This window comes from Ambystoma mexicanum, chromosome 4p (assembly GCF_040938575.1).
Source record: "Ambystoma mexicanum isolate Mex_15411 chromosome 4p, UKY_AmexF1_1, whole genome shotgun sequence".
In the NCBI taxonomy this organism is placed as follows: Eukaryota; Metazoa; Chordata; class Amphibia; order Caudata; family Ambystomatidae; genus Ambystoma; species Ambystoma mexicanum.
This window is the reverse complement of record NC_090927.1, coordinates 1,119,554,749-1,119,572,830: the sequence shown is the minus strand read 5'-3', so window position 1 is coordinate 1,119,572,830 and position 18,082 is coordinate 1,119,554,749.

Sequence of the window (18,082 nt, the reverse complement as noted above, 5' to 3'; positions counted from 1 at the left end):
AACTGGCCAGAAGAGAAAAGAACCTCATTGTGTCATAGGGGTCTTTGTGGGGAATTAAACAATGTTCTAGCACAAGTTGTGAATCCTCTGACCATTTGCGCAGAGTTTATTGAGCTTGTGATGCAGCCAGATTACCACCTACAAGAAATGACTACTAATAGATCTTGTTCTAACTTCAGACCATTGTATGCATGACCCAAAGAAAACAAACTGAAACCGTGCCAGAAAGAATGCAATTGAGAAACATCAGAGCACCTAAATGCAAAGAGAAATGAATCTGAAGACGGTAACACCATCTATGCCTGTACTGTGGAAAGGTGCGCCACTTCTTACAAGATTGTCAGGTCAAACCACAGCATAAACCAGTTGGGCCTATGGTAATCAGCAGCAAAACTTCAACTCCCTCATCGGAAAACTAATATGCCCAGCATTTGTTGAGACCCAACTGTCGAGCGTTGAGAACGTTTCCCAGGTCTCGCATTTTGCTATAGCCATTATCCTAATTAGTTCACGTGACCCCCATAAAAGGCTCGCTTTAGAAGCATATATGGATTGAGGACCGAAGTTGGCAATCCAAATTGGCATACTTACCTATCAAAAGGATGTAGCAGAACATATGGTAGCTGTAGATGGTACTCCATTGTCTTCTTGCCCTGTGTCTAAGAACATAGAAATCCTACGCCTGTGGTGCCAGAAAGGCCACTCAGAATCGATTACAAATGCCTCTATGACTCTGGTTGGCCTAAACCACTTACACGGGCCTTCCCTAAAAGCAGGAGGAAGATGAACCCTAACCAACTTTCCCACCACAGAGGCCTTATCATACTTATTGGTATTTCTTCTCTTATCATGGATAGATTGGTTCTTCCATTGTTTCTCTCTGATCTTATCACAAACAGAACTAAAATCCTTCTCCACCCCATTACCTTTGTTGTCTAACCACAATGGTGCTAACTTTGTGTTGGCCTTCCTTCCTCTACTTAACTCGAAAGGAGAAAGACCTGTGGTGGAATGCGTCGTAAAACGATGAGCAATTATCCTTTCCTTGACCGCCTCCTCCCAGTTCATACCATTCGACCAAGCCATTCTAATAGTCTCCTTCAATATCTTGTTGAAACGCTCTACAATTCCATTAGTCTGGGGGTGGTATATAGCACTTTTTTTTATGTTCAATAGAATACTTATTGCAGAATTCTGCCATCTCTTTAGATTTAAATTGTGTACCAATGTCAGTGAGAATACTTCCTGGGTACCCCTCTCTCTCACACACAGCGGAAAGAAATTCAATCACAGTTCTTCCAGTAATGCTCGGTGCAATCAACACTTCTACCCACCTGGTGAGTAGATCAATAACAACCAAAACCAATTTCTGCACACCATTGCCACTCACAGGGCCTAGAATATCCATGCCTACATCCTTCCACACTTTATTTGTAATCTCAGTGATCACCATAGACTGTTTTACACCCATGCAGCTCTTTTCACTATTACTGCAAAGGATACAGTCTCTGATGTAACATTCTATCTGCAGATCACAACCGGGCCACCAGAAATCATTTCTTATCCTTTGTTTGGTTTGTATGATGCCCTGGTGGCCTTCATGTCCAAGTTTGATCACTCTCTGGCGTAGACTTGGAGGAGGGATTATTTTATCTCCCCTCATGATGAATTTTTCATGCACATGTAATTCATCAGCAACAGGCCAATATGCCATCAGGTTTGCTTCTTCGAACTTAGTCTTGTTCCATGGACCCTGACTGTTGAGTAAATCCTTCAAGCATTTAACTGTTTCATCTTCAAGTTCAGCATTATCCCATTCCACCTTTGCGATTGATGCCGCCTTTATGCTTAGTACAACTTCCATGTCATCTTCCCCATCAGTGACTTCCGAAATATTTGTTAGACGTGACTAACAGTCAGCCGTGACATTCTTAACTCCAGGCACGTAACGTACTGTGTAATTGTACTCTTGAAGAAGCATCACCCACCTCCTGATTCTATTTGAAACCTTGTCCAAGCCTTTTGACATGAAAACATGGATCAACGGTTTATGGTCTGTATGAAATTCCAATTCACTGCCCCATATAAAACTCCTGAATTCTTCAGCTGCCCATTTTATCGCCAACACTTCTTTCTCAGTTGCAGCATATGATAACTCAGCTCTTTTCAGCAACCTCGAAGCGAATGCAATCAACACTTCATGCCCTTTATCCTCTTGTGTGATAACAGCTCCCAGGCCAACATTACTAGCATCAGTCATGATAATAGTTTTCCTGTCACTGCAGAAATTCTTCAACGCTGGAGCTGAACCTATTGCAACTTTAATGAAATTGAACTCTTCTTCACAGTCGCTGTTCCACTCAAAACTCTTCTTTTTGAGTAGTTCTCGTAAAGGGATAGTGTGAATAGCAAAATCCCGAACAAACTTAGAGTAGTATTCTGCCATGCCAATAAATATGCGAACCTCTTGCTTGTTGCATGGTCTGGGCATCTTATCGATGGTATTGACTAATTGAGGTTTCAGAGAAATTCCATCGGCAGATATTTTGTGCCCTAAATATTATATTTCGGAACAGTTAATTTTACACTTATCCTTGCTTAAAGTCATCCCTGCTCTGCATAACGTCTCACATACATACTCAAGTCTCTCATCATGTAATTTTTGATTGTCAGCATATACTAAAATGTCATCTTGGAAACAAATTACACCAGGTACGCCCTTGAACAAGTTGTGCATTATCTTCTGGAAAACTGATGCGGCGGACACCAAACCGAATGGCATTCTCTTGAATTGGTAAAGGCCATCCGGCATAATGAAAGCTGTGAGATGCCTGGAATGCTTATGTAATTTAATCTGGTGAACCCAATTGTGGAGATTATTTCTTGTATGTTGGGAATAGGATGTCGGTCAGGGACAACACACTTGTTCAATTCCCGCATATCTACACAAATTCTGAGCTTTCCCGACTTCTTCCTTATGACTACAAGTGGCAAAACCCATTCGCTGGGATCAATACCTTTAATGATTCCTTGTTCCTCAATGCTTCTTATCTCTTTTATGACTTTATCACGCATGGACAATGGAACGTTCCTCAATTTCTGGGCATCTGGATTATGATTTGGTCTCAAATGTATTTCGTGTACATAACCCCGAAGACATCCAACACCATCACAAAAAACAGCTTGCATGACATCCAAGGTGTTCTCTTTAGCTTTATCACGGCTATTTCCCGGTTCCTTCACATCATTGTTGATGGGAAAAACAGATTCTTCAGCAGTAGAATCTACCTTGACTTGCAATTTACTCTGATGAGTCCAACTCAATAGTGGCGTCCTGCCCACACTAGTGATGTAAACTTTGCCTTTAGCTCTCCTATCTTTAAATTTCAACTTCCCCCAAAACCAACCAATAGTGTCAATTCTTACCCCGCCATAAGCTCTGGGGTTGATATCGGTCTCATGCAGATATTCATGCTTTTCCTTGTTCCATAAGTGTTGTGGCAGTAATGTGTACTTTGCACCTGTGTCAATCATCATATTCAACTCTACACCATCAACTTAAACCATGGCCTTGGGACGTTTCAGGAGTTCTTCATCATCATCACCAGTTATGACGAATACACATTCTTTGCCTTCCTCTCCACAACTATGACCACTGTCTGAATGACCTCCTATCCAATTAATGGAAGTATTGCGGAATCTGCAGCACCTTGAATAATGACCTTTACCTCTAAATTTTCTGCATATCATTTTTAGGGCAGGGCACTCTGGGTCATCGGCCCAATGATTAATGCTATCACACCTGTAACTCCTCCCTTGGCGTCTTCTCCTTGAGTTTGTGGATTGTTTATTGGGGCTATCCTTCCTGGTGCGGTCATTGAAAAATCCCCTCTGATTAGTTTTATGCTTCCCCTTGTCAGGCTGTGACGGCCTGTACTGTCTAGTTGGCATCTTCCGTTTGACAGAGGCATTATTAATCATAGCTATGGACTCAGTTTCTTACGCGGCATTGCAGGACACCTTGGCAGATTTAATATTATTGGACTCAATTTGTATATGTTTCACCTTGTTTTCTAATTCTTTCACACATTCTTCGTTATGTTCCACTTCCTTGGCTACACGAAGTACAACATCCAGAGGTGATTCATTTTCTGACCAGAGTTTCTCCCTGACTTTTGTACTTCGACACTCCAGCATAAACTGGTCCCTTAATCTTTCATCGAATTGTTTGTTGAAATTACATGACTTGGCAAGTTTCCTTAACGCAGCTATGAATTGCTCGACACTTTCTCCCTCCTCTTGCGTCCTCTTGCCAAATTTGTACCTTTCCAAAATGATACTTATCTTCTTTTCAAAATGTTTGTTAATTTTCATGACTGCACGTTCATATTCACTAATGTCTGCGCCTTCCTCTGCTGATAATTCTGGCAAAGTCTCATATTTTTCTTGGCCTGCCAGGCCTAAGCAATGCAACAAAAGAGATTTGCTCTTTTCAGCGCTACAATTGGGGCAACAGACAACTTCGGCACAGTGCTCAAAGGATTTATCTTTTCCACGGAATGCTTGGTTCACTAGTGTCAGGCATGAAAAATGCAGGCTGGGGAACACTGCTGAATGCCATGATTGTAGATCGCTGTGGTGTACTTTGCTGGTGTGATCCTCGTATAAACTACAAAAAAAACACTGATTTGTCCACAGTATGTATGCAGATTCACATGTGAAAGTCGCTCTCCAGCTGTAATATGTATTGAACTGTGAAGAATATAACTTCCCATGTGACAGCTTGAAAGGGTTGGGCAGAGTGTATACAGTGATTCACTAATGAGGGCCTTAATAAATCACAGTCAGCGTGCATCAACGATGTGTGTATCACTTTGACACGATCGCATAGGAAAAAGCATGATGAACACACCCTTTCACACAAAATGCATCATCGCGCATGCCCGCTTGGCAGACGAAATGAAGAAACAAGGAAATCAATGTAAACGGATTGTAGAGCCTTACGGGTGTGCGGGGAGGAACAGATAAGTCAGTACGGAAGAGCAGGCGCAGGCGAGGCACTTTACGTGAAAGGACTAAATGAAATGCGCGTTACCTCAATTGATGTCTGCCCGGGGCCGCTGCAACGCTCAGGCATGAGCGGTGTGGCACCATATGAGGCGGCGCAGCGGTCAGCAGATCGACGGTGAGTTGCTCCTCGTCGCCAAATGTAGTATAGGGGCTAATAGATGCTATGACACCAAGTTGCCATGTAATTAAAGTATGGGTGTTTATTAACAGGAGAAGTATATATCATATCAGTATAGGGTGAAAAGAGGAGAGAGGCCGCTCATCACATCAGCGGCTGGGAGACTTTATCATTTGAACCAACATTCTAGATCGAGTCCTTGAACGTGAAACTCATGCTCGCTCCGCTATGACAAGACTCCAATGCAGGACTCCATGATGCAGCCAGGCAGGTCTCTTCAGCCAGGCATACGTCTTCCATGTAGCGCGAATGCTACAACCATTCAAAAACCATGATAACATCTATTTATTACATATCTCTTTTCCTGAATAATGTTATTGGACCTTGATCCTTGGATCGAATGTGTTTCTCTTTTCATCTAAACATTGGCTTGTCCTATTCTCATTTTTCTGTGAAGCACGTTTGGATAGAAACACTCTATAAAACTTACAAATTAACAAATGAGGGAAATGCATACGGTAGAGATACTGTGCAAAAGGGATGGATGAATAAATATGATTGATAGGATTAATTGAGCAGTGAGGCAGAATGTGTGAAATTAATGTTTGATGATAGGTATATGGGTAAGTGTATGGTTCTGGAAGGATGAATGGAAGATTATTAAGATGGATGAAGAATGGACATTTAAGGGCAAATGATAGTGTGAGGCTGAATTGACGAATAAATGGATACAGTGACATTGATGAATGGATTACTGAATAAGCATGTACAGATGGTATATGCATGTGAGGATTGGTAAATTAATGAGCATGTGAGTACTGATGAATGACTGAGTGTGAGTACAGCACATTCAGTCTGTGATGTCTGATGTCAAGGCCGTGTTATGTGAGCACACCATTTTCTCTGCACCAGCAATCAGATATGTGCGTGTTTGTGTGTGCAACACAACATGAAAGGGTATAGGAGCAATGGTGTATATGTTTATGAAAAGAATGCATGGCACATTACAGAATTTGTAATGTTCTTGCACTGTTTGAATTTGTGCGGGGTGGGTTGATGAGTGTGCTTCAACTGCTTATAATACAGCAGCCCTTCCATCAGATGTTTGCAGTTGACAATGCTTTGTCTCACCAGGCACTGGCAGAGGCAGCTTTTGGTGCCCGGTTTGGCTAGAGGTTCCTGAGTGTGCACTAGCATTCCAAATGATTCATGGTGAGTGGTGGATGGTAAACATTCTCAGTGGGGGACTGTAAATAGTGTCCGGGTTTTAGCATAGCGAGGTGCCCCTGAACAAAATAAGAGTTTGCTGGGGTTCCCTCTGTGTTAATATGCACCATTTGAGAAATAAATGGGTAAAAAGCCATAAATGTACAATTGGTTCTGTGGGGTTGCTCACACAATATTTCAATATATTTAAGGCCACCAACGGTATGCAAGATAATTGTACAACATTATCCGGATGTCTGTGTACAGTCTAAAATATACGCAGCATTATCATTGTAAATTAAATTCATAATACTGTACTCACAATATATGCAGGTATTGCCACTGTACATTATTTTCATGATATGGAGCCTATCACATATGCTAGCTTTCACACTGTAAATCACGTTGATGATGTTCCCACAATATATTCATCATTGCCAGTGTAACTCACTATTATGATGTTGCGCTCAAAATAGTGATGCCAACACTGACACAGTAAATCACTTTCATACTGTCCACAAAATATGAAGGTATTGCCACTGCAATTCACGTGGTGATACCCGCAATATTTGGCAGTATTTTCACTGAACATCACTTTCATCATGCTACACCCACCATATACATAGCAATATCAACTGTCAATCAATGTTATGATGCACCCACACTTTATAGCAGCATCAATCCAATTTGACTCCACCAGGGTCCTTGGGTGCTGCCTTTGTCACTCACCCTAACTGTTAGGAAGAATTATCATAAACGTTCTAATTCCCTTCACCTTGGAGATCCCAAGCAACTTTGGTGGATTTTGAGGATTTGATTTTTTTACCTGGAGAGAGTGTGAGCCTTTCCCCACTGTGATGTGTGTTTTACTCTTGTGTTTCTTTTTGTTATGGAGGCTAAACAACTCCATAGCCATCATCTTTTCATTTGAGTCACACAGCACCCTCAGTGCAGTGACACAGGGAAGCCTGTTAGGCTGCCCCAACGTTTAAATACCTTGTCTGGGATAAACTACTGTTTCCCAGAGAAAGTAAAGTGAAATTGACTTTACTATTCTTTTCAAAGTCCTGGACCTAGTACACCCTATCTTACAATTGAGTGCTGGAGGGGTTACTTAGTATCCCCTATGTCTAGAAACTCATGTACCAGTCAAATGCGAACCCTTCCTCTCGAAATGGCTGGTGGCAGTGGTTTAACAACAAACTACCATGATTTTTCCCGACCGCGAACACCGGTAGTGTTAAATCGCGGGAGCCATGTTTTTCAAGATGGCGTCTTAGCCACCTTTGATTAAACAGGTCCCAGTCTTCTTTTTTCATCATTTCTTTTTGGAAAGGTCCTCCTAGAGTTTATCTCTGCGCGTCAAACCAGGTTTGGTCCCTTTGTTCCTACCCTTGGAGGGCTTTAGGACTGAAGGCCGCCTCTGGCGCCCGAGTGTATGGGGTGGGCAGGAACTGAGGGAGGTGCCTAAACAAAACTCCCTGTGCTTAATCTCCTAGGAGTCCCAAATGCACTCTGGTGTGATTGGCTGGCTGACTGTCCAGCAAGGACAGCCACCCTGCTGGGTGAGTGACAGCTAGGCTGGAATGAATGGGAGAGAACTGAATAAAAGGCGAGTTTTTTGTCTTGGAAGGCAGAATCGACCACTGGAACGAAAGAACCGAAGACAAGCTTGAAGAGGACGGCTGCTGCAACTCCCCATTAAGAATGACTTCTCCCTTTGAGTTGGTGGGACCAATCAACTCGACACTAAGCCACCTGGATACCATTCTTGGAGCTGGTTGTATTTTCCTCCAGGTGCTGCAGGAAACCGAATAACCATGGGGAGGGACACCAGTTTGTGTGCTTGACTACAGCTACCAGAATTGAAGATTTGCCATTTGCCAGCTTTTTGACCAGTCCGAGTTCAGTGCAGGAGTCCCCCAAAGTCCTCCCTTTTGTCCCCACGACTGAAGCTCAGGAACAGCGAGATCTGCAAGCACTGCCAGTAACAGAGGTCTTCAGCTGCATCTTTCTCTTTATTGTAAGGTACTGTGAAAACCCGACCGAGAGAATTTACCTCTCACTGCGAAAGTGTTTGAAACTTTGGCAACTTGCAGGTCTAATCAGCTTGTGACCCAACACATGATTCGTTCTTTTACAAACTACTTCTGAGAACTTTGGCAAAGACTTTTGCATTTAACTACCAGAACTGCTTTATCCTATACAAGACTTTAGCCCACTGACTTTGGCCTGACCTATTATATTGAATTGAGTCCTCTGGTGAACTCAAAACATTTGCACTGCCTAAGACTACTTGTAATCGTCATTTTATTAACCTATGCCTTTTTGCTCCTATTTCAAAGTACACTGAATGCCATTTTGCTCCTCCTTCAAAGTAGTTAACATGCCTCAGAAACATACTGTGTAAAGTACTGAAGTATATTGTGTATGATATATAATGCAATGCTCCTGACAGACGCCTCCGTATAGATACTGCTGGCGCCATTCATTGATGCTCCTGACATCTGGTAACTCCGGTTCCATATTTGGTATTTTGGACCAACATCCTGAGGAAGAGTGGACATTGGGCCACCGTCTTCACCTGACTCTATGCATGGTTGAAGATCATCGGAAGCTTGTACCGCCACACCGCTTGTCGGTTACGATCCCACACGGACAGTGTTTCATTCCTTCACCTCCACCCTGAAGAAGGCCATCCTAGCCACACACGTCCAGTTCTCGTACTCCTTCGACGAAACACCACAGTGTCGATCCATGACACAACCACACCCCATTCTTACCTGTACACACCTGTTGTTGTGTTTTTTCTTTTGACAATACCCATGGACCAAATGAGGTCCTGGGCTGCATTCACTCTTGTGTTGTGATTATGTTGATTGATTATCCAAGAGATTTTGCACCACCAGAAGGCTAACACCTTCCACACTCTTGAGGGTTGTACCCAACGGTACACCTATAATGCCAAATATCTAACTGTCCGTCTATCTGTCTTTTTGCAAATAATTGATAACTTGTATGTATCATTACCAAAATTCAGAGATTAAACTAAATACATCCTGAATCTCCGGACTCTGGCGGACACATTGAACCGTGACCTTCAGAGACTGAACCATTTTGCCTTACTCAAACTGTGCATCCAGTCACTAATATCTTTGCCATCGAATTGACTGTTGAACCAACCCTGGTGGCCCTCCTGATGATCAATTCTTTGAGCACCTCTTCGAACCACAGTGAACTTCAGCTTGACACTGCTTGTCTCGAATCAACCGGTCATTACCAACCTCATCTTGAACCACTGGAATCATTGCATCACTCATCGACCGAACTCAGTGGTTTCCAAATGACTTGAATCATCTCGACTTCCAGTGCCACCTTTTTTTAACCGCACCTCAGAATTACAGTTTCATTCCATCACCAGATCTAAACTCAAAGCTCTGGAATGACACACACTGACCCAACCAGCAGTTACAACATCTCAATCTAAACCAGATATTTAAACCAACCCAGGTGAGCCATCCAAACTTCCTTGCTCAAATGCCACCCTCAGACTGCTCTGAGCTACCGTTTCAAACCAAGTTGTATGCCTCTTGCCCATTTGGGTTTACCCAAACTGTTGCACTTGAACTTGTCTCGACCGGCACCGCACAGTACCAAGATGCCTGATTTGGTGCTGTTGAACAATTAAGAACTGCAAAAAGGTGCGACTGACTATGGTATCACTGGACCCTTGGTCCAGTTTTGGTCCCTCGAGATTGGTTAGGCCACTGCAATCCCTTTTTGCACCAGAACATGTCCTTTATACAACCATTGTGGCCATTATTTCACCCCAGATTCATTGCACAATAGTGGTGCATTTTGCTATCTTTGCATATTCTGTGTTCTTTCCTAGGGGTGGGTTTTGTGTAGTGTTTTTCTGTTTAGTTATTTTTGCAAAGTATATATATTTCTCATAGAACCTTGATTGGACATTCCATTTATTTTGGACTGTTGTACTTTGCTGTTTTGGTTGCTACTGGATCACATTCACCCCCCTCTTGAGAGTATTGCCTTCCCTCAGCACACATTATAACAAAAGAGAAAGGAAGTATATCTCTTAACTAGTGTAATATCATATTGCTGTGGCATTATGCTGGTGTTTTCTTCGTATTCACTGTTCCACAAGCAAGCGTGGCTTTTATTTGAAGAGTTAAGTGTCACCAACTGGTACACAATTATAAGATTTGAAAACAGAAGTGATAAAAAATCCACCTGTGCCTGAAGGACATGTGTGCACCAGAAGCAGTCAAGAATGCACATGTGACATATGGTCCTGCCATGGGCCACTCCAGGGCTTGTGCTGGTGGCACCAGGAGGCTGTCTCAGCAAAGGCACATAAATGCTCTATAATTCTGGAATCGGCCATTTATGAATTGGGTGTCTGAACATAAGGCTTCCCTTTCAGATACATAATTGTCTGAATCATTAAATATTAATACATTATTAATAATGTTTAGGTTTTTGACAATTATTTGATTTTAGACTTTTAGTAATGAGTAATTAGTACAATTAGCAGATAATTATCTTTGTGTAAAGTATATTTAATGTAATTCTTTGTATGACCTCGAAGAAGGCAATCTGTCATGTGGGGAACGTTTCAATCAGGGTCAACTTAAATGTGATCTTTGCAAACAAGAATTTGTCAGGATGGTTCATTCTAGGTGTGATTGAACACAATGTCTCTCATGAACCCTCCCCTTTTCCAATACCTCTTTTATAGTGTGTTGGTTCCTAGCTCTTGACACCCCATCCCATTTGCCCCAGTTCATGCAATTAAAGAGGTGTTGCCTCAACCCTTCCTGGCATTGCAGGGTTTATGGTGACACAAACCCTTCTTGTGTGTCTGATTTATATACTGGATTTTTGGGATCCAATATCGTAAGACTCACTCAGGCATAAAGACCTGGAAATAGTTGGGTCAGTGGACAAAGCTGAGAGGAAGAAAGAAGAGGCGAACTGGACCAGGACCATGCCTGAGATTACTCCTGATTTCTATTTCTGCATATCTCTCATCACACAATAGTTTCATTCCTCTTCCCACCACCTAGTCCTGCCTACACCTGACCTAGTCAGATGGAACCTTCTTGCTTTTTCACTATCCAAGAAAACATTTTCTCTCACTTCTCTATGTACTTCCTTCACCACGAAGTAACCCTATCTTCTTTTCCAACTCTTGGGATGTTAGCACCTGGTCTGTTGTGATCTTTCTATGCCTTACCTCCTCGTCCTCTGCATTTTGTCTCCACCAGGGAATCTTAACTTAACGGTATATGTCCATCCTCCTTCCAACCACCTTCACCTTGAGGCATTTATTCCTCCTCGTCTTCAATATCACTATCCACCTCTGAAGATACCTCCTCTGTTTTACTTCGGTTTCCACCTCATTTCTGTTTCATTACCACTTTCTGCACCCTGATTCCTATCACTTCCTCTTTATTTCCATTCTTCGGTTCCAATGTAATCTCCTGCTCTGGCAACTGTTCTGCTTCTGATGTTGTTTACTCCTTTGTCACTCTTGTAACTCACACCAATTCTTTCTGGCTTCTGTATCCCTCCGATGTTCCTAACACCCTTTTCACCTTCTGAACCCTCACCATTTTTTCCTGTAATTTCTTATCCTCTTATGTTAACAGCTGCTCTATAAAACCTCCCAGCGCACACACCATCCTCTTCTTTTTTTCATTGTGTGTCACAACCAAGTTTGTTATAAACACAAGTCGATTTAAAAAAAAGAAAAAAAGAAACATCACATAATCTAATTAAAATGTTACAGTATTGGATTTTGCACACACACACACAATGAGAAGAAAATAGCAATTGCAAACAAGACAACATTTCCAGCGTACATTGCAGGTCACCTTGGGTTCTATCATCTCTAAATTAGGCATTTTCCAGACAAATACTATGAGAGTCACTATGTCTCACAACATAGTTTTCGATGATTGGCTATCAAATTACACTTTTGTAAAACCTGTACCACTTTTAGTGTGAGAGCTGTCTCATGTCCAGCAATTAGAACATTTCGGACAATAGACTTTCCTTTCTATCCATGAACCTTTGCAATAGGTTCACTATAAATTCCCAGGTTCCCTCACAATTCATTAGTATGTGTCTAATTGTCTTTCTTCCAGGATCCTTACAAATGTCACATAGTTTCAGAGGTTTATCACTCCTCCCCCGTTTAGTGAGCACCTCTCCTGTGTGGACTATATTTCAACAAAGTCTGAGGAAGCTCTGTCTCACCCTCCAATCTGAGAATTGTCTTAGATATTTTTGAATAAACCCAAGTTTTTTATTGAAAATTGAGAGCGAACCTGCCAAGGAGGCTTTACATCCTCTTCTTTCCCGATGCCACCTCACCACTATCATTTGCCTCTTCAGGCTTTGCTTCTTCGACCACTCTCTAGTCTCCAGACTTCCTCAAATGCCACCCTCTTGCAATCCACACTGAGCGTTAGGCAGAATCCTATGTACTACCCTTTGGGAACACCACACACAATTAAGACTACAAGGGACAGTACAAATTCACCTTTGGTACAAGCCTGTACTACACAGTAAAGTAGTAGAAATGGCTGAACAGCCAGACTTATCTCAAGAGTAAAGTGAGCAGTATCAGAAGTTACACAAAGGACAGCAATTTACTATGGTTCAATCAAACACTGACTCAAGGTTTCTGAGTAAAAGAACATACATTTATTTAGACATTATTTGTAAAACAATTCACTAAAGTAAAGCAGCAGAAAATCACACTCTTAATACACTACACTACACCCAATAGATTATGGACAAGTTAAGCTCAAAATGAAGTGTGAGCAAAATGGCACTCCAGCAATTTAAAAGGGAGGGAAAGACACCACTAAGCAGTACCAACAATTAAGTAGGCAGGGCAATCCAGAAAAGGCTACTACGGTGAGGAAATCAAATCAAGAGGTCTGAGCCAAAGTCAAAGCCAAAGCCAAAGTCAATGGACCAGTGTCTTTGCAGAGGATCACACAGTTCAGAGTAGTTTGCGGTTAAGTCTTTGGCAAGAAGTTGGTCAGATGAAAAGTTAATTTAAAGAATAGAGAAGGACAAGCCCTCGGATTGGCGAAAGATTTCAAACACTTTCACCATGGTCGGATGGCACAACAACCGGGTTAGCACAGTACCTTTAGAGCAGAAGAATGCTGTAGCTGAGGCAGACGTTCCTGGCAGATCTTGCAGGCTCAGGGTTCCTGAAGTGACTGTCAGCCTGACATGAAGCGGGAACACTAGAGGGTCCTGCACGGCCCAGGGAAGAAACCAGCAGCGGAGCAAGGCGATTAATAAAAGGTGCGCTCCTTAAAATCCAAGCAGGGTCCGAACCTCCTGGCTATCCGGTTCACTGTAGTTGTGCACAGCAAATCCGACCGGAGGAGGGAGGCCTGGGTTGCAATTTGGCAAACTGGTTGGTCCCACCAGCTTCACCAGCTTAAGGGGAGAAGATTCCTTGCAGATCTTCCCTGTTGTCGAAGTTTGGAGATTCAGACCTGCAGCAGGGCTTCACCGGGAGGTTCAGTCATGGTAGAGGTCCTCTTCTGTCAGCTTCTCTTCTGTTCCCTCGATCCAGTGGCGACTCTGCCTTCCAAGTCCCAGAGATCTGGTTTTAATGTAGTTTTCCCACATTCACACAGCCTGGCTGTCAATCACACAGCATGGTGGCTGTCCTGGTGGGACAGTCACCACAGCCAATCATACAGAGTGTGACATGGGTCTCCAAGGAGACCCTGTGCAGGGAGTCTCAAACCCCTGCCTCACATTCTGTCCCCCTCAGACATTCAGGCACCTAAGGAGGGCTTCTATGCAGAAGCCCGCCAAAGGACGGCAAACAAAGGAACCAAACCTGGTTTGGCACACAGAGTAAAACACGAGAAAGACCTTTACAAAAATAAATGGTGAAAAAACCCAGCCTCAACCGAAATAAAATAAAAGGGGTCCAGCGGGTTGAAAGTTTGAGGCTACTAACTTAGCCTAAAACCATACTAGGGCTATTTTCATAGTCCGCCGTAGGGAAAAAAGTATAGATACCACTGCCACCAGCCAAATCTTAAAGAAAGGGGAACGAAATAATGTTCCATGAGAGACAGACAAAAAGAGATAACTATTAACCCTTTCCAGTACTCTATGTAAGATAGTTTGTACTGGGTCTGTGAATTTAAAAAGACTAATAAAGTCAATGCCAACTTTACATGTTCTGGGGGGGGAGTAGTCAGCCCCAGAATATTGAGTTTAGTGTGGGAAGTCTGAAAAAGACAACCCTGTGTCACTGCACTAAAGGTGCTGTGTGGCACACAGTAACATGAGTATGCCTATGGAGTAGGTGAGGCTCCACAGTCCATGAACACATAAACATTTACAACACATAGCCAAACACACAGTGGGAAAAAAGGCTCACAGTCTTACCAAGTGAAAAGTAAAATATCCTAGAAATATCCTAGAAATCCAGCAAAGCTGCTGAGGGACTCAGTAGGTAAGGGAAATTAGCCATTCTGGAGAATTCTCCCTAACACTGAGCATCCTGGATGTTTAGTTTATACTGTGTTCCTTCCTCACCATGGGTGGAACTTTCAGTGCACCTGCTGGACTAAGCCTATAATTGGCCTGTCTGTCATCTTGAATGTTAGCTTACCTCTTATTATTCACCCCTGTGGCAGCTTTTGATGATCCAGGGTCTCCTGTGCTTACATCATGTGAATTAAGTGCTGGAAACCCACTAGATAAACTCGTTAAACACCTGCTTTTTGTTGTTAAATATGTGCATGGTGAAATGGAAAATGGTATCCACATACTGAGAATCTATTGCAGGAGGATGATACATCTGTGACTTTGCTTCTCCCAATGCGTTATCTGTATTTGGGTAGTCATGAATTGGTAACAGTGTATCCACAGATCTGCAGAGTTCCCCTTGGTTCCCACAAACACTACGGCCCTCATTCCGCGGTTGGTGCTAGTCATGGCGCTTTTAGCGCCATGACTAGCGACAATGCCGGTATCGCCACCGACTTGGTGGTATGGGGACTTACCGGTCCAGTCCGACCTTGGCGTGACTGGTAAGTCCCCATTTGTGAAGCCATTCCCCATTCCCATTTGAGCCCCCATAGGACTCAATGGGAAGGGGGAAGGCGTCAATAACGGTACCTTTGCGGGTCCCGTCCTTAACGTCTGGTAAAGGGAAGGACCCGCAAAGGGACCTCGGAATAGGGTGCAAAGGGATTACCGGCACCGGTGTCATTACCGGTGCCCGGTATCCCTTTGCGCCCACCTTGTAATGAGGGCCTATGAAATAACATATCTGATGCATTGTGTGAAGATGCAGCTGTATCTTAACACATATCACCATCGTCGAAAGAAGGGAAATTATTTCCGTTAAAGGGAAAAGTGTATTTTCCTATGTTGGAGCTTTGGACTTGATGAGAGAGCACCAGGCTCCCTCAATTGAGAAGGGGGTGCCTTATCATTGCTCTGCAATGTCTCACAGGGGATTTAGAGGTGGAAAATACCTAAAACACTATTCTACCTTAATGGTGGACTGGGCAAAATCTAGGCCCTCAAGACTAATCTCTGGTTTAGCATGATACTTGACCTCTGTTGTGTAATGGGGACCAAGAAAGGGTGACCAGAGGATCCTCCCCATACCATCAAGTGCCATCCAATCCCCACTAGCTTGGGATGGAACCAGTCCCATATGCCACTACCCTTGTGGTCCCCAGAACCACACAGGTGACATCACAGCACACAGTAACACATTACAGAACATGCAAATCATATACACCTGCAGGCAGACATGCAAACACTTGCAAGCCTACCTTCTCCCTAGTCCGCTGGGGCATTACGATCGATTACGGGTGGGCAGGCTGCAGATAGAAAGAACCTGAGCAATAGTATCAGGAAGGCAAGACGAAGGACTGGAAGGGCACTACCACAGGTGGGCAGGCAAGGGGGAGGATTGGAGGAGCATGAGTACAAATGGGTGGGTGAATGGAAATGGGAAGACTGGAGCAACACAGATCATGTGGGACCAGATGCATGGTGGCTGCGGTCTTGACTAAATGCGTGCTTGCCTATCAATGGCAACGCACTACCTGGTGCTATGTGTGTATCAGGAACACTCAGTTGCTCATTCTACATATACTTTATTGTTATGTAACTAATAAACGCCAGCCCAGCTGTGAGAAAAAAAGAGGAAGCAGAAGGGAGATGAGAGACAAGGAGCTGTCACGTACCAGGGAAACTTTAGGTAGTGTTATGATGAGAGTTACAGCTCCATTTATCCACTCATGGTGTCCCTGACATAGTCATGCAAGGGTCAGGCACATGCCTGATTGAATGAAGATTCTGCAGGAAGGAAACAGCAACTCTAACTACCTTCTATTCTTACACAAATATGTAAATCATCTACCCATTCTAATAGGCTTTGCCAACTTCTTTGAGACAAATCTCAAAATAGGTGCAGGAAGAACAAAACTTCCATACATTACACATATTTGTACACATGAGTTCCAGTTGTTGACCCTCAGTAGTATAAGTAGATATTGGGCTTCATTACGACCCGGGCGGTAAGTACCGGTCATTACCGGCATGGCGGAAGTACCGTGTCCATGCTGGCAATAGACCGCTACAAGCACCCTATTACGAGTACGCGGGCACAAGCTTTGCGCCATGCCGGTAATGACCCCACCGCCATGCAGTAAAAGGGCGAAAAATCCCCCTTTCCGGCATCGTCTGTAGTGCAAATATCTCCTCCGGCATCCAAGCCATCAGCATTAGCGGCGACCGCTAATAGCGGTCACCTCTAATGGCGGTAACCGCTATTAGCCGTGACCACAAATAAGCAGAACCGGAAGTAGCGTCATCGTACAGGAACGGGAAAGAGCACGGCGGCCATCTTTAAAAACACAATCCATTGCCATCCTCCACAACCAGGAGCCATCTGACCCCCAGAACTCTGCCACACCTCCAACACCACCTGCTGCATCTCACCATGCCGAAAGCTGCCAAAAAACCACTGATCGCCTGCGCAAGGAGCGCTTCTCCCGAGAGGAGTTAACCATGCTGGCAGAGACGCTGCAGGAACATGCAGATGTTGTGTTTTCCACAGACATGACCCGTGCTGCAGTGCAGTGCAAAAAACAAATATGGGTGGAGGTCGCCCAGAAAGTCAGTGCCGTTGGCACCACAACCTGCACTCCCAAAGACTGCCGTAAGCGCTGGGATGATCTGCGTTTACGCGTGCGGAGCATCCTCTCTGCCAACCGGAACCTGGGGATGGTGACAGGCGGAGGTCCCCCATCAAATTGCAACCATGGGAGATGACATGCGCCACCACCATAGGGACAGAGGCAATTCAGGGAGTCGGGGACATGGAGCGTGGAGCCCCGTCATCAGCCGATGCAGGTAGGTGTCCCAAATGATATAATGCTAATACCACCGCGATGATGTCCACCTGAACTGACAGTGCAATGATGTAGAGCAGGGTCCACCAGACACATGAGTACAAGACTGCCTACAGGCAGTGCAGAGCATCACCTTGTCCACATGCAGAATGCACCCCATATGTGTCAGCCCAGACGCCTCCATGCATCACCCACCCAAAAGCCAAGCAACCCGTATGTCACTCCCCCAATGTCAATC